The sequence below is a fragment of the Xenopus laevis genome, chromosome 9_10S (assembly GCF_017654675.1).
Source record: "Xenopus laevis strain J_2021 chromosome 9_10S, Xenopus_laevis_v10.1, whole genome shotgun sequence".
Taxonomy (NCBI): domain Eukaryota; kingdom Metazoa; phylum Chordata; class Amphibia; order Anura; family Pipidae; genus Xenopus; species Xenopus laevis.
The window spans coordinates 92,711,981-92,730,641 of record NC_054388.1 but is presented as its reverse complement, the minus strand read 5'-3'; the positions used below and the strand labels follow the sequence as shown (position 1 = coordinate 92,730,641).

Here is an 18,661-nt window from a genome sequence, read left to right as displayed (position 1 = left end):
TTTGACCGACATTTTCATTTTGGAGAGTCTAAAGTGTCTGAAAAATTGTCGGTAAAAAAAATGAGTTTACGAGTAATTCATAAAAAGAGTAGTTCATAAAACCACGCCCACTTTTAACGACACTAATTCAAAAGTGTCGTACATGTCGGAAAATTGGCGGAGAAATGCTCTGTGAATCTGTCGGCTGTTGCTACGACACTTTCTACGACATTTTAAAGACATTTTTTCGTTGCCGACACTTTTGTGAATTCCCCCCTATGTATCAGGTTCACAGACAGAAGTAGAAAGGTATTACAGATCGGCTACACTTGGAGGTCTACCTACCCGTGTATGGATTAAAGGAAACCGAGATGTCAAATTAAAAATATCTTTCTTACAGCTGTCAATATGTCGTCCTGTATAAAGTACAAAAGTGATCTGCATAGGTTTTGAGAAGGAGCGCGACTTCTATGATGTCACCTCAGGGAATGTATTTCCTGCTGGGCAGAAGCATTTACATTTACACCTGGAGTAAATAAAAGAAGAACCAATGCCCCAAAAACATAAATTTACTGTGATGTCTAGTAGTCGGGGGTCACTGACCCCAGCAGCTAGGAAATAACTATAATATAACTATTATTATTACTTTCTATAACTTGTCTCACTAGTCACTATGATGTCACCTCGGGGAAAGTATTTCCTTCTGGGGAGATCCAATAACATTTACACCTGGAGGAATTAAAAGAAGAACCGATGCCCCAAAAACATAAATTTTACTGTATTCATTACATAAATCTACTATTCAACCTGAACATTAGAACTACACTAAAAGATTCCACATTGCCATTTACAATGACGTCTAGTAGTTGGGGTCACTGACCCCAGCATCCAAGCAACAACTGTAATATAACTATTACTTATCTCAATAGTTACTATGATGTCACATCGGGGAATATATTTCCTGCTGGGGAGAAGTATTTACATTTACACCTGGAGGAACTAAAAGAAGCTAAAAGATTCCACATTGCCATTTACAATGATGTCTAGTAGTTGGGGGGTCACTGACCCAAGCAACAACTATAATATAACTATTATTATTACTTTTTATTACTTGTCTCACTGGTCACTTATGATGTCACCTCGGGGAAAGTATTTCTTTTTGGGGAGATCCAATACCATTTACACCAGAAGGGATTAAAGAAAGAATTGATGCCCCCAAGAACATTAGGTTACTGAATTCATAGAACAGTAGCACCAAAAAAAGTGTATTATTTTTAAGGGATGGCAGTATAATGTACGGTTGCCCTGCATTGGTAAAACGTATGCGTTTGTTTTAAAAACACAACTATAGTTTATAAAACCAAGATACTGTGTAACCATGGGGGCAGCCATTCAAGCTCAGGATCCCCAGTAGATAACTGATGAGGTCTGAAGAATTCCATTGTATACTACAGAGCTTATCTGTTATCTGCTGTGTATCCTGTGCCTTTTCTCCTTTTTCAGTTTTGAATGGCTGCCCCCCACGGCTACACAGCAGCTTGTTTATTTAAACTATAGTAGTGTTTCAGAAGCAAATACACCAGTTTCACCAGTGCAGAGCAACCGTTCAGTACATTGAAACACTTATTTTTTTTGGTGGTATTGTTCCTTTAAGTAAATGTAACTTGTACATTAGATCTACACCAATGGGTTCCAGATTGCAATTTACAATGTAGTCTGGTAGTTGGGGGTCGCTGACCCCAACAGCCAAGCAATAATTGCTCTGTGAGGTTTAATTTAGCTATTATTATTAACTTTTATTAGGGATGCACCAAATCCACTTTTTGGGATTCGGCCAAATCCCTGAATCCTTCCTGAGAGATTCGTCTGAATACCAAGTCCTTATTTACATATGCAAATTAGGGTCAGGAAAGGAAAAGGTGGAGAAAAATGTTTTTTTACTTCCTTATTTTGTGACAAAAGCCACGTTATTTCCCTTCCCACACCTAATTTACATATGCAAATTAGGATTCGGTTCGGCCATGCACAAGGATTCGGCCGAATCCAGCTGAAAAAAGGCTGAATCCTGGGCAAATCCCGAACCGAATCCTGGATTCGGTGCATTCCTATTTTTTATTACTCGTTTCCCTAGTCAGACCCTCTCCCATTCATCCTCAGTCTCGGATTCAAACCACTGCTTGGTTGTTAGGGCAAATAGCACCCTGGCAACCAGATGTCTGCTGGCATTCCAAACTGGAGAGCTGCTGAGCAAAAACATACATAATTCATTTTAAGTTAATTTAAGTAGGGGAACTGAAGTACAGGGATCATAGATATGACACTCCAGAGTTGTCCAATCCCAATGCCTGGATTATAACTCTTAGATGTGTGCCGAAAGGACTGCTGGGATTTGTAGTTCCAGAATCCTAGATAGTAAAACAGAAGGCACACACATTCCATGGTGAGTTATACAGTACCTGCTCGCCGACTCTCACAACTACCAAATAGGCAGTGTTTTTTCCAGAAAAACTTCCCAGAAATATCCGCTCTCTATTGGATGTTCTCTATTTGCCCCAAGTCCACCGCCATCCGCTACGAATCGCTTCCCCCGGCAGCCGTAGCAACAAGCAGCTTCCTAATGCGACTGGACCGAGCCACTAGTTTGTTACTATTCCAGCAGCAGTAGGAGGGGGCGGGAATGCAGGGGAGGAGGAATGGGCGTTATTAAATAGTTCCATAGAATTGTATTTAACAGTGTGGGCGTGGTTTACAGCAGGTGGGCGGAGATCTCTGGAAAGTGTCATTGTGCGGGACGCTGGGGGTGGGATGCGCGGGCGAGGGATAGGATGGTGGATCACTATAGATTGGAGAAAGCCTGCAGCCAATTGGTAACCAAACTAAGCTATGATTGGTTCTTAATGGTGCTTCTTTTGCGAATTATAAGTATTGTTTAAGGGAGTCTAACCAGAGCTTTCTATGTAAGTTACCCCCAGGCCAACATGTCTGCTGCTTTACTGTGCTCTTGCGTGGCATTGGGACTGTACCAAGGAAGTAGCTTGCGGGGGTGCACGGTTACCTATGTAGAAGTATGTTTTAGGGTCCTCTCACCCTGACATGATCCCTATTAATTGGTGGACCTGCCTGCTGCTGCCATTCTCTATGTCTACAACCTCAGGGCTGGAACAATTACACCCCTTCATTCATTAGTTTTATTTGTATTATTATTTATATTTATGTAATTCTGTCACTATCAGGGCGCTACGGAAACCCCTTGTGCTACCTGGGGCAGAATAATCACCACACACACACACACAGGAGGGACCGCTCCGAACCCACTACCCTCTAACTACTCCCACATAAAAAAACGGGTGCTCTGTCCGCAGCGTCCCCACTGCCAGTACCAAGAAATGACGGCACTCCAGTATAAAAGGCAGGTTTATTGTGGAATCTTGCAGGTTGCCTTACGCGTTTCGGGAACAAGATCGCGTAAGGCAATGTATACCTGCAGGATTCCGCAATAAACCTGCCTTTAATACCTGAGTGCCGTCCTTCCTTGGTTTTGAGACTACCTGAGGCAGAGCAGACTTACACACAGAGCACATAAAGCTGGCCATAGACGTGCAAGTTTACCTTCATATCGGACGAACGATCGTTCGGTGCCATCTCCCGACCTGCCAGTAACCATTCAGATCAAATAAAGTAGTAAAAGAACAGATCAGACGATGTTCTGCCCCTGACAGCAATCGTATGAAAGTTATGTCCGACCAAAGCTGGTCACAGTCTCCCACTGATATCGTCAGATCGGCAATACACGAGATATTATCTGTAGCCGACAGAAATTTTCTAACCTGTCCGATCAACCGAACGACCGATTGCCATGGCATGAAAAATGTCAGGACGCTCCACACAGGGCCCGAAAATCATACAAAACGGAGATTCGTACGATCAAATCTGTGCGTCTATGGCCAGCTTTAACTCAGAGCAGCCCCCCTGTATAAAGGATTGGCTATATGGTGTTTATACGTCGGCAATTAAATGTTAAACAACAAACGCATACGTTTTACCAATGCAGGGCAACCGTTCATTATACTGCCATACTATAGGTCTTGAACAATAAGATTTAGGCAAGGAAGAGCCTGAGAGGCAGAAGAACTGCTCAAGTGAATTTATTTAAGTTTCACACTACATGTTTCGAGCCTCCTGGCTTTTTGTCAAGAGACAAAGAGCCAGGAGGCTCGAAACATGTAGTGTGAAACTTAAATAAATTCACTTGAGCAGTTCTTCTGCCTCTCAGGCTCTTCCTTGCCTAAATCTTATTGTTCCAGTTTGAAGTGTACCCAGGTGGAGGTACTTAACAAGGATTGAAGCCGACGAATTGTATGCAGTAGGGTCACAGGTAACAGTCACCAGACTGATTTGATACTATAGGTCTTATAGGCAGAACCTGGGAAACTCCTGGTACAGTTAAAGGTGGAATATCCCCGCCATCTTTAGATTGTGCCTTGGGTCTACAATAACCACTTGCTCTAGATACACATTGTTATGTTTACAAGGTCAAGTAACTATTGTTGTTTCCAAATAACTGACAAGTAAATGCTACATGCTGGTTGCTATAGGTTACTAGACCAGTATCCAATTGCCCATTTTATTACTTTAGCCCTGTAGCTTCTTGCACGGATGGTTAAATTAAATGGTCCTATTTGTTACTGGCACATTATCCAATCCCAGACAGGACCGTGATAACTGCTAGGGATGCACCGAATCCACTTTCATTTTACATTTGATCGAATCCCCCAATCCTTCATGAAAGATTCGGCCGAATACCGAACCCCTAGTTTTGTGACTAAAAGTCACATCATTTCCCTTCACACTCCTAATTTGCATATGTAAATTCAGTTTGGCCAGGCACAAGGCTTTGGCCTAGTCTTAATTCTGCTAAAAAAAGGCCGAATCACGAACCGAATCCTGGATTCGGTGCATCCCTAATAACTGCCATAAGCTCCCACCCATTTATATTGTAAACATTAGTAATTATTATACATTAAAGTCTGGGCAACCCTCCAAATGTCTACAGGAAAGTGGAAAGTGGAATGCCATGCATATGATAAAAACCTATAAAGGAAAAGTACCTACATTACATTCCAGTCATCTAACAACAATCAAAAATGATTATGGGTGAGTTTTCCTTAGGGCTTAAATGCATTTAACTTAGTTGTTTTTACTATTGTAAATTGCAATATATAGTAATCTGCCTTGAAAGGACATTTCCTCATGGCACTGCATTGCCATTGCATGTCTGTTCACAAGGGGTTTCCCATGGTTTATAGAAAATGTTCATAATAAGGAGTGTGTTCTTAAAGTAGAACTAAAGCGTAACTAAAGAAGTAGGCTAGAAATGTTGTACATTATATTTTGGGCTTCTGTACCAGCCCAAGGCAACCACAGTCCTTTAGCAAGGAAGATCTGTCTCCAAAGATGCCCCAGTAGCTCCTCATCTTCTTTTCTGCTGATTCACTGCACATGCTCTGTACTGCTGTCACTTACTGAGCTTAGGGACCCACTCACAATATACAGTACACATAGAATAGAAATGTCACAATAAAAGGCTGATTAATACAGATAATTACTACATGGCTGCACAGAAACCAGTGCAATTAGCACCAGAATTTAATAATCAGCCATGTAGCATCACCTTATATTACAGTCCCTAATTTTCTGCTGGATAATTTGCGATGACCCCTAAGCTCAGTTTCTCAACAGCTGCACAGAGCCCACTAAGTATGTGAGTGTCACAGACACTTTCCAAGATGGTGACCCCCTGTGACAAGTTTGAAGTCCTGGATCATTGCTGCTATTGAGAAGCTGAAACTTTAGGCTGGTGCAATAAGCTCAGTATATAAAATATGGCATTTTGTGCTATATTCATTTTAAGGGTTTAGTTCTCCTTTAAGTGCATTGTGTAAGTGTAATATCTATAGTTGGCTGGATATTGGGAGCCTGGAGCAGTAATCTTTTTTTAATTTACTGTTTTGATAAAGATTGCACAGATGTCAATGCCATGACACCATCATAGTCTGATTATAGAACTCCGAGGTAACTTCTAATATCCTCATAATTTGCAACAGGGGGTACTTATTTATTATAATACACAAATTTCAGTGAGTCATGTGACAGAAATGACATCAGTACTCACAGTTTATAACTGACGACATCAGAACTCACCACAATACATAGGGCCCCATTCCCCAACTCTTTGATGAAATAACCAAGCATATCAGGAAAGGGTTTAAGACCTTAAAGGACCATTATACCCTCATAATTTTGATTAATAGAGAAAATGCTTTCTGTACATACTGTAAGAAACAAAAATCCTTGTTATGAACATTCTCCAAAATGCAATTTGCACCAGCTTAGAAGAATAAGGTTTTTTGCACACTAGCACCCTGCTGTCACCGCTGCATGTGTTTGTCTATGTTTACAAATAATACAAATATATATAAATGTAAAAGGGAGTGTACATCCTGCAAAAAATATTTATTGTGTGCAAACTACTTTCCTAAGGACTTTTGAAATCCTTTTAATTTATTTTAGGGGTGGTTCACTTTTAAGTTTTAGTATGTTATATAATATTCCTAGGAACTTTGCAGTTGGTCTTCATTATTTATTCTTTATAACGTTTGAGTTATTTGCCTTCCTCGTCTACCTCTTTTCAGCTTTCAAATGGGGGTCACTGACACCAGAAAGCCAAAAACAGTTGCTCTGTGAAGCTACAATTTTATTGGTTTTTTTACTTTTTTATTACAGGTATGGGACCTGTTATCCAGAATGCTCGCGACCTGGGATTTTTTGTAATTTGGTTTTTCCCACCCTAAATCTACTAGGAAATCATGTAGGCGCTAAATAAACCCAATAAGCTTCTTTTGCTTCTAATAAGGATTCATTATATCTATTCAAGTACCAGATACTGTTTTATTACTACAGAGAAAAAGGAAATAATTTTTTAAAAATTGTATTGTTTGGATAAAATGGAGTGTATGGGAAACGTAATTTACATAATTTGAAGCTTTCTGGATGATGGATCCAATACCTGTACTTATCTTCCTATTTAGTCCACCTCCAATAATAATTCCAATCTCTCCTTCAAACCACTGCCTGATTGCTATGGAAAATAAAACTGTAGCAACCAGATACCTGCTAAAATACCAAACTAAAGAGCACAAAAGTAATGTAAGGCAAATGTAAAGATCATAACATTTAAAAAAAACAAAAAAACTGTCAGAATATCACTGTTTACATAGTAAAAATAAATTTAAAGTTTAATCCAATGGTAAACTACCCTTTAAGGTTGAAAAAAATAAAGGTTTCTCTTTTTTGCTCCTACAGCAACAGTTCCTACACTGATCTCTGACATCTCTGAGTGTGAATTCTATAAAATACAAACAACTGGGAAGTATATATTTTAATTAAACAACTGTGCTCTGGACAGCATGCCAGGAGCCTTATAGAGGTTCCTATAATGAGAATTATTTAGGTTACAAGAATGACTACCATCAGGGTTCTTCTCAGTGGATACACCAGAAAGAAGCTGTGCATACCAGAACTCTCACTGGGAGCTATAAAGGGCCTTGTACAACTTGCTGCTTGTGTTTTATAAAGAAGTTCCCACTGGACTTGTAATTGCAGGTCAGTAACCAAAACATTAAACTTCTCCAGTTAACATTATTATGATCTGACCACCCCAGCATTGTTGGCCAAATTCCATCAACATTCTAAGAGAAGAAAGCAAAGAAATGACAAAATGATTTAGAGGTTCTGTAACAAAGGCAAACACATGATTTTCATTATGCAACATATAATCATAAATGCATAGTTAGTTTAAAGTATACAAAAATGTAATATCCATATGGTATTATTTTCATTCCATTTCAATTCCATTCCTGTTTGTGGTCTGGGCTAATTCCTGGAATCTTTAGAGACCATCTCCATGGTGGTTGACCCATCAAGTTTCTGGGTGCTAGGTGCAATATGGTTGTATATCTAGCCGAGGTATACCATTAGTACGACATCAGCTTTCCATTACAAATGTGCTCAGTGTCAGACTGGCCCAGCGGGATACCGGGAAAAAACCCGGTGGGCCCCGACCCTCGTGGGCCCCCGCCGGGCCAGAACCCTTCTCCAGATATTTCCAAGCACAAAAAAAGAAACTTTTTCCGGCGATGCCCAGCACCGCCTGCGCATGCCCGCCGGGCGGCGCTGTTGCTGGGCCGACGCGTTTTAGTAGGGGGGCTGGGGGCCGGAGGGAGGCCCCTGGACAGCAGTTCTGGTGGGCCCCAGGCCCCCCCAGTCCGACCCTGAATGTGCTTGTGAAAGCATGAGCAAATATGATATCTTTCACATTGCAGGAGATTGCTTGTAGTTTGGTATCCCCTGGAAAATGTGTTCCTCTGATTTCTATTTGTTAAGGTTGACTAATAAATGTAATACAAGTAATTCGAAAAACAACTGGACTTGCTGAGTAATTATTTAAGACGTTTCACTGCTCATCCGAGCAGCTTCTTCACTGTTCAACTGACTGGTGTGGGAAGTTCCCGGCATATAGACTCTTCCACCAATCCATTCACAATGACACACTGCAACTCTTCAGAGAGGTGACAGAGGTGCTGATTCTGTGTACTTACTGTGATAGACTTACCAATGTGTCATGCAACTCCTATAAACAGGTGTTACTTGTGAGAGTTGCATGAATGGATGTGTGAAGTGTTCTGAAATTGCTGGGGTACAGATGTTAGAACAGCCTTATGAGGGTGTTATCTCAATTGAATCAGTCGTAGGTATACATGTGAACAATGAAGTGACATCATATGATACCATTGTTTCTTCTGCCTCTAGTGTAACGCCATGAATCTTGGTTACAAACTCTTTGGCATTCTGGATAGGATGCACTGTATTGCCTACCAACGGGGCTAAGATGTTAGCCAAGAATTTTGCAATGCTGTATGTCACTGAATTTATGCTGCTGACGATGGGTCTTAGTGGGGCTCCTTCTTTGTGTATCTTGGGGAGTCCGTATAAGCATGGTTTGGCTTCTCTGGGTTACAGGCGGTGGTTTAAAACTCGATCAATGGCTTTCTCCTTTAAGTTTCAACCTATCACCTTTTTCTTATAACAGCTGGTTAGGTCTTTCTTTAAAGGTTAATATGTATTGCATCACTGAGTAGAGTGGTTATCTTGCAGTGATAAGTCAGTTGTGTTGAGCACAACTGTGCATCGCCCTTTATCTGCTGGCAGGATAGTGATTTTTGGGTCCTTACTCAGAGAACTGAGAGCTGTTCTCTCTTGTGTAGTAAGGTTAGAGGTAGGTGTTCTGGCACTTGGAGGCTGAAACTTTTAGTCAGAGTTGTTCCACTTATTTTTTATGTGATTATTATTGATGGCAGATTATGTGGCTGTTATGAGTTCAACTACTGGGATGTGTTCTTTGGTGTCTCATCTTTCTGCCTCCAGGTTAGCTCTTCTGTCCTTTTTCAACTGCTTATTCGTGACAGTAAGGTGGTGAATTTGCTTATGTGTCTCTCCTTACTCTTTATGTGTTGGGCCATCTGTGCATGTTCAACAAAAATAACCACCCTTTCCAGAGTTACATCAGGAAGTTGTTTTGCCAGACTCTGTTTCAGATGTTCAATTTCCTGCTTAAGGGCTTCAATGGTACAATTGATCTGTCTGACCCGTTCATTTAGTTTTTGTGCTTTTTGTAAAATCTTGTTGGCTCTGTGACCTTTTACGGTGGAAACCAGGTGTAGGCTACAAGGGGTGATAGAATTTGCTGCATACTGCGGATTGTAATAACTTTCACCTCAGTATATGAGAATTTAATTATTTTTTTCTGCATTGGTGTTTTTAGTCATCATTGCCTTTTACCAAAAGCTCCTGGGAAAATTCTGCTACTGAATAAATAAAACATAATAATGTGTCCATTAATATAAAGTCATTTAATTGGGCCTTTCCAGAACCGTTAATGCTATTGTTTCATTGCTGAATATTAATACACTATCTCCCCTTTATACATGTATAAAAAGAGGGTACATGAGTTTCTCTTTAAAATAAGCCTGATGTTTACCATTACATACGCTTTTTTTTGGTTTGGCTTTACCCTGAATGAACATGTGACTTGCTGGGCTATACCCCTGATGCCTTCCTGTAATTGAAGTATTGTAAAATTATAAGGGGGCTATAATAACTGTGATATGTTACGTTGTTGTGAATGTTCAGCTGCAGAACACAAAGGAAAAGATGACCCAGCAAGCAGCTTAGGAAAAACATCTCACAGTACCAACAATAGAGACTCATGCATGGCTGAAACTGCAAGCATAGTCAGTTATATCTTCATAGAAGCTGAGAAAACAAAACAAAAAGGCATTAACTAAATATTCGCCTAGTATTTCCATTAAACAAATGAAAAGAGAAAGTAAAAGCGAAGAGGCAACATAATAAAGTGCCTTCCATGCTGAGTTGACTGGTGGCTGCAGTCTCTATATTACTACATTGTTGGGAGGTACAGTATGCTTATGAAAAATGCACCATGCACAGCTCTGAAATCTTTCTGAATTTTTTGACATATTACTTTACATGCTGTATGCTGTAGAACCCCATAACATACACCTACACAGGTTTTATTGATTTTTATTCTTAATACACAATATACTCACATAAGCATAACTAAGGGGAAATTTGTATCCTGGTGGCTGTGCATTAACACCCAGGTCTCTAACTCGTTTCCGATCTGGTTACTGTGCACCACCCAAACATGGCAATGAGGGCAAAAGGTATGTTGCAATGCAAAAATCCCATTTAGCACAGGGAAATAATAAAAATTTGAAGAAATACTGTAATCCCTGGGAATCTGCTCTAGTTCCAGGTGACAACAAGCAGACAACCCTGTAATGGCCTCTCATGCTGAGTTGTTATGACTATCTGAGCTACAGAACACAGAGGAATATGTGACCCAACAGACAGCTCAAAAAAAAAATGGAAAGAAAGAATTATTTCAATAAGGGTTGGGTTCATCAGGCAAAATAAAAATGAAAGCTAGAAAGGCGCAGATTTCATTTGTATTTTGCCTGACGAAGGGGCCTTGGTGCTCCGAAAGCTTGCAATGTATTTTTATTGTTAGCCAATATAGGTATCACTTCTACAATACTTTTTTGTATTTGTTTGTTTTTTTATTTGTTATTTTTGCCATATCTAAAAAGCTCTTATAGATATAGACATTTTTTCACACTTATTCAGCTTTATAAATGTAAGGAGGGAGAACTAATCTGCCTTGTGCGAAAATTATAAATGAGCCCCACTGACTGATACACATTTGTCACTGTATGCTAAGGATTGTACAGTTATGGGACCTGTTATCCAGAATGCTTGGGACCTGGAGTTTTCCAGATAAAAGATCTTTCAGTAATTTGGATCTTCATACCTTAAGTCTACTAGAAAATCATATAAACATTAAATAAACCCAATAAGCAGGTTTTGCTTCCAATAAGGAGTAATTGTATCTTAGTTTGGATCAAGTACAATGTACAGTTCGAGTATTACAGAGAAAAAGGATATTTTGATAAAATTGAGTCCATGGGAGACATCCTTTACATAATTTGGATCTTTCTGCATAATGAGTTTCCGGATAACAGATCCCATACCTGTGTAGTTTGGTTGGAAATTGACCTAATTATATTGAACAAGTGACCAGCATGAAATGTATAATTCCCAATTCCATACTGTTCTGTTATTATCCAATCTAGAATTAGGGGATTGCCCTATGTGAAATGTGTATAAATGTATAACATATATTTATGTTATAAACCTTAAGCTACACACAACGCTCAGTCTTACCAAAGCTTTCTTCAACTGGGCACTAGAACTGACTGGGCCCCACTGCAAAATCTATTTGGGGCATTCTAAAACTTTACAGCTGTAAAATATGTCTATTCTGACTGATAACCAGCAGTAAAATATGTTTATAAAGCAGCTCTGTTTGAAAGTTTTAGGAGGCCCCAAATAGATTTTGCAGTTGGGCCCAGTCAGTTCGGATTTTTTTCAGAGTCTTTTCCCCCACCAGATTTTTTTGAGTAAATGTATTGATAAATACGGTAAAAATGTGTATGGGAATTTGGTCGAAGTAATTTTAAGAAAAATAGTGAGACATTTTCAGGTTTTAGTAAATAACCCCCTTAATTGTCTCTTTTACACTTTAGTTCTGGTGGGTAAAATCATCCATGTGGCCCTTTTAAGTTGTAGGACCTCGTTGTGGTTGCAGCTCCTAGATTTGAGGTTTGGGCTAATCCCTAAATAGTGGATTCGGTGCATCCCTAATTAAAAGTGTGTACTGCTGTTACCACTGCCCTAGGGAATTACAGTTAAACTGCTTTAGGAATATTTTGTGTTATTTACTTACAGCACTGTATGGCCATACAAGTACTATTTTTATGATAATGTGGACAGTAGAGGTCAGTGTTTCATTAAAGGAGAAGAAAACCCAGTCGGCGCAAAAACCCTCCCCCCCTCCCCTGTGTTGCTTCCCCTCCCTCCTCCCCCCTGGCCTACCTGTCTCGCTGGGCAAATGCCCCTAACTTGTTACTTACCCTTCTGCGCAGGTCCAGTCTACGGAGTTCACCGACGCCATCTTCTTCCAAGCGATCTTCTTCCTGCTTTGACCGGCATTTTGGCGCATGCGCAGTAGGAGCATTTCGCCGGTATGGATCTACTGCGCATGCTCCAAAAGTCACGAAAAAATTTCCGATTTCACTTTGTGACTTTTGGCGCATGCGCAGTTGATCCGTACTGGCGAAATGCTCCTACTGTGCATGCGCCAGTCAAAGCAGGAAGAAGATCGCTTGAAGAAGATGGCGTCGGTGAACTCTGTAGACTGGACCCTGCGCAGAAGGGTAAGTAACAAGTTAGGGGCATTTGCCCAGCGAGACAGGTAGGCCAGGGGGAGGAGGGAGGGGAAGCAACACAGGGGAGGGGGGGGAGGGTTTTTGCGCCGACTGGGTTTTCTTCTCCTTTAATGAAACACTGACCTCTACTGTCCACATTATCATAAAAATAGTACTTGTATGGCCATACAGTGCTGGAAGTAAATAGGGTATATTTTCCCTTTACTTGCTACACTGGGTACCCAGCACAGCCTCAAGATCCCTTGGAATATAGAAAAAAATGCTTTCTAAAAACACTGATATACTATAATATATATTTCTTCATAAAGAGACCACAAACTGAACTCTGAAACAGGTGTCAAAGTCTGAACAAAGCACAGTATTAGACATAATATCTTTTACACATTGTCAGATTCTCCCAGGCTGCTAACAGCTGAGATTTCTATCCTGGGAGCTGTAGATACAGTAATAAACATATCACAGGGCGAAGTGCCAAAAACACATAAAGTACCTTACTCTCCATTGCTGAAAAGCTTTTCTTTTTTTCCAGCAGAGTGCCATATAAAAAGTGGGTTCTTCTTCTTCTTCTACAGCCCCACTATATATTCCAGACCATCAAGACATTTTCAGAAATAGCATCCATTGGCAAAGAGTGTAACAGCAAATAGGACATGCATATTAAAGGGATTCTATCATGTGAAAGTGCTGCTACAGCAACATCCGGCACTGAAATCTGTTTTTCAAAAGAGTAAACAGATATTTTTGTATTTAATTTTAAAATCTGACATGGGGCTTGACATATTGTCAGTTTCTTAGGTGCCCCCAGTCATGTGACTTGTGCTCTGTTAAAGTTCAGTCACTCTTTAGGCTATGGACACACGTGCGGATTCTTGCTGCGGTTTCGGCAAGGTCCGCAATGCGTTTTTTAAAAAAAGCCGACTGCAGTGTAAATACGATAGCGGTTTCAAGTTTAGGCAACGGCACATTACGCTAGTGTATTTACACAGTGGTCAGCTTTTTAAAAACTGCGCTGTGGATCGCAGGAAAATTCACAAGTGTGTCCATATGCCTTACTGCTGTGCAGCAGGTTGGAGTGATATCATCCCCCTCCTCCCCCAGCAGCCTAACAACAGAACAATGGGAAGGTAACCAGATAGCAGCTCCCTGACACAAGATAACAGCTGCCTGGTAGATCTAAGAACAGCACTCAATAGTAAAATCCAGGTCCCACTGAGACACATTCAGTTAAATGAGTAGGAGGAACAACAGCCTGCCTGAAATGAGTTTCATCATGAAGTGCTGGCTCTTTCTGAAAGCACAGGATCAAGCAAAAGGCCTTAGATGGCTGCCTACACACCAGCATTACAAGTAAAAAAAATATACTTTAGGAATTAAATTTTATATGGTCGAGTAAATTATTTGCAGTATAAAAAATGTAAATCAAAAATGAAAACTACACCATAAAAATCACGACTGTATCCCTTTAAAAATAAATTTGTGGCGCCAAAGAATTATGGTGCACTTGTATTGTGTCATTTGGATCTTAACTTTGTAAATATTCTAATAATATTATGGGCTACAAGTTGGATGTAGCTCTGGCCATTTCCAAGCCAATGACACAATCCAGTGAATCCAATGACGTATACAATCAAATGCAGGGTCGGATTAATGCACAGGCTCCCCTAGGCTATAGCCTAAGGCCCCATTGTGATTAAGGGCCCATCTAGCTTTTTTCAGTTTATTCTTTCTATTTTATTTTCTGACCCACCATAGAGAGCTCAGGTGCACACATACTGTACATGGATCTCCATGTATCCGGACCCAGCAGTAACCTAGAAGGGGGTGTATGTGTGGGTGTAGTCTATAGGCCCCACATATCATTAATCCGCCACTGATGAACCAATGAACCCACATATATATAAGGATCCCAGTGTCGGACTGGGACACCAGGGGCCCACCCAAAAACCTTAGACCCGGGCCCACCCAAAAACCTTAGACCAGGGGCCCACTCTCAGTACTAATATTCTTCATCTCCTCAATCAACCTCTATTCTCCTAGTCTCTTTTCTTTATATACTACATTCGATTATTCCATCTATTTAGCATCTTTTTCTCATAGAAATAGGGAATGGCCATGAAATAAACCAAATGTTTAGCAGCACAAGGGCCCACTGACACCTGGGCCCACCGGGACTTTTCCTGGTATACCGGTGGGCCAGTCCGACACTGAAGGATCCTGCTGTGTTCTGTGATATCACATGGAATCCACTGTTCTGCATTCCCAGCCAGTTGCATACAGTTTGATACACACTGAACTGCACGCACACGGGCATGCTCAGCTTTCCAGGAATAGAGTTACAGTAAGGTATCCTGTACATGAGACATGCTGTGGCAGAGGAAGGAGGTTACAGTTCCCCAGGCACAGTATGCAATGTCCTGGCCTGCTGCAGTGACACAATGCACTGTGACTGACAAACAGAAGGAAATAAGCAAAGTATTAGGAAATAATATCATGTGACTACGGTTACTAAAGGAGAGGTGACGTAAAAAAACAAGGTCAGGTTATACAACACGGAAACAACTGTCCGGGACAGATTTGTCCAGCCAAAATTAAGAAAACTATCTCTCTCTCTCTAAAAACTTTGCTGGAATGGTCCTGGTCATTTTAAACTGTCTGAAGTTTTTCTTGTCTGTTGGCAGTTTCAGTTCACCAAACTCTGGGTCAAGAGGGGAAATTTCTATAATTTTCTATAACACTCCAAATATTTGGTAAAATCTAACCAAATGCATGTATGCATTTTCAGTATGTCCTTTCTCCCTTTAGGCATCTCATGCTCTAGATAGTCAGGACAGAATCAGTATTGCAGAATATGTTGTGCTCATGTCACTGGAAATCCTTCATAATATCAGGCCTGTGTTTATGGCTGAATGGAAAAAACTGTGTAATTCATTTCCTATCACACAACCACCAGTGTGAGAAATCTGGAGGCGCCCTGCAGAGCCATAGTACAAAAAATCTTCTTACAGGGAGCCATTGTGCTCCATTTAAAAAGTAGATTTACCCCCAATTAATTTTACTATCATGACACAAACAAAATAAAGCCTGCCATTTAGCAACTTCACCTTTAAATGTCATGTAAATCCAAAATGTCATAAATCCAATAAAGCTACCTTTGCCAGATGAAAGAAAATGAAGATCCATTATACATTTATTAAAAGCTTGTTTTTTTTTTACATTATACTCAAGTTTGTAAATGTAATTGCTGTCAAAATTCGTTATCTGTCTGTCCCTTTCTGTTCTTGCCGTGCTGGTTCATACAATACAGCAGAAGTCAGACTTACCTGCTTCTGCTGTGGCCTGTCAATTAGCTAGCTTATGCTACATTGTTTAGAGAGTCAGAACCAGCAGGGCAGGGAATAGAAAAGGACAATCAGATACTGCTTTCAGTAGCAGCTACACTTATGAAAGTGTGTAATCAAATGTCAAGAAAATGTCTTAATGATTATTGCTACTATCTCAAAGGAATGATTATTTTTGCACACACTGTGCAGAGTTCTATTATCTGCAGACACAGCAATGAATTTAACTTGCCTCTGTGGAATTCTAACTTGGATGAAGTCAGCTAATTTCCCGTCACCTACAGGCGAGAACTTGGGCCAAGTGATCATCCCAAATCCAAGCCCCACCCATGTTCACTTCTTTGTAGATGAAACGTGTGGGTCACCTGACTTGCGTCTGCATCTGACCCTGTATGTCTTGCCTACCTGCGTCCCACCACCAGTAAGAAATAGGGGCAGATTTGCTAAAGGGCGAAGTGACCAACGCTGGTGATGATTCGCCAGCGTTACCGTTTTTAGGCACTTCGGCGATTTACTATCGGGCGAAGGCGTAACTTCGCTAGCGAAAGAGACAGACACTAGCGCTCATTCACACTCTTCACCTTGTGTTGTGTGGCTGCGAAGCAGTTGCTGGAGAATTTTCGTCGCTTAGTAAATATACCCCATAGTCGGATGAGGACCAAGGGACTGAGCTGGCAGATTTTTTTACCATGTATGGTCAACGTAAATCTTTTCATTAGTTAGCGGTTGCTAACTGGTCACTGGATATGTTAGAAAATGTATGGGGGAACCTGGTTACCCAAAAATTTTGCAGGCTATCACTCTGACAAAAGGAAAAGACAACAGCGTTTTTTGGGACTTAGAAACCTTTTCCACTAAAAGATTGAGGAAGATCTACGAACTCCAATGCACTTCGCCTGGTCTGAGCTGGCGAAGGCAAGTGCAGCAAAAGAGGTAACATTCAGTAAAATCCGCATCTTAGTGAATTTGTGGAGTAACCTCCATTCGCCAGAGTGAAAATTCGCCTGCCGATAGAGTGCGAATGAGCGCTAGCGTCTGTCTCTTTCACTAGCGAAGTTACGCCTGCGCCCATTAGTAAATCGGCGAAGTGCCTAAAAACGGTAACGCTGGCTAATCGTCGCCAGCGTTAGTGACTTTGCCCTTAAGTAAATCTGCCCCTATTGGATTAGCACTGTTTGGCCCAGCATGAGGGTGGTCAAATTGGGCCTAATTCTGCTTGTTTAGCAACTGTGGCAAACACACAGGACACAGGTTGGCACAATTCAAGACCACCAAAATATTGCATCCAAAGCAGCTTTGTTTCAAATAAAAGCAAATGGCCTTACTCGTTACGTGCTACAAGGGGCACTTAGTCATAGGTTTAACAGCAAACATGTCAAACAAGAGGATTTGGCAGTGTATGGCCAGTTTAACCTCAGGATGCAGTAAATTAATGTGCAAATAAATGAGTATTTTGGATAAATGGTACAAGGTACCATTTACTATGTACAACACAAGGTGGGAAATAGGGTTGCCACCTTTTCTGGAAAAAAATATCCGCCTTCCTATATATTTATCTTTTTTCCCTATTAATAACATTGGGATCGACCATCATTTTTACTGGCCTGGCTGGTAAAATACCAGCCAGGTGGGAAAACTAGTGGAAAATGAGAAAAAAACACATTGTCCAATTTTTTGCACATTACAAACTGTTCCTGTATTGCAGCAGGTCCTTGTTGGAGCACAGAGGTCGGCTTATTGTCCCTTAAACAGAGCGGTGCCTGTATTAGTGTTCCAGGCCCGGACTGGCAATCTGTGGGTTCTGGCAAATGCCAAAGGGGCTGTTGTATGTTGCAATAGACAGTCACTATATTTTGGGCTGGTGGGGGGCTGTTTGGGTCTCTGTGAACTTGATATGCCAGGGCCTATTTTGACTCCCAGTCCAGACCTGGTAGGCACCCCCCTCATGCTTCCTACCCTTCCTACCCAGGGCAGCCATCAGGGGGGGACAGGGGGGAGAGTTGTAGGGGGCCCGAGGGTAAGGGGGCCCAGCCACGCCACACTTACTTGATTACTTGATTAGCCAGGCCCCCCATCTTTCTGAGAGCTGCTGACTTCGGGAAGGCATGGACGTTTAAGGGGCCCTGGCCACCAATTTTCTCATAATGTGGGGGGGCCCTGGCCACCAATTTTTCTTTTCTCATGTGGGGTCCTAGCCACCAATATTTTCTAATGGGGGGGCCCTGGCCACAAATGTTTTTTTATGGGGGGCCCTGACCACCAATATGTTTTTATTTTTTATTAACATGTGGGAACCCTAGCCACCAATATTTTTTTTTATTTTTTACTGTGTGGTGGGGGGCGGACCTGTGGGGGTGGGGAGGGCAGGCCTGTGGGTGGGGCTTGTGGTGGGCGAAGCCCAGGGGGCCCAGGAAATTT

General features: G+C 41.2%; 1 protein-coding gene across 2 annotated transcripts in view; it reads right to left on the bottom strand.

The window, feature by feature from the left end:
• Nucleotides 1-2,656, bottom strand: part of micall2.S (MICAL-like 2 S homeolog) — a 49,275-nt gene extending 46,619 nt beyond the window's left edge. For both annotated transcript variants that reach the window (XM_018239138.2, XM_018239139.2), the window contains exon 1: nt 2,436-2,656. The gene's annotated coding sequence lies outside the window, so the exon portion shown is untranslated. The remainder of the gene's footprint in view (nt 1-2,435) is intronic.
• Nucleotides 2,657-18,661: the final 16,005 nt, after the last annotated feature.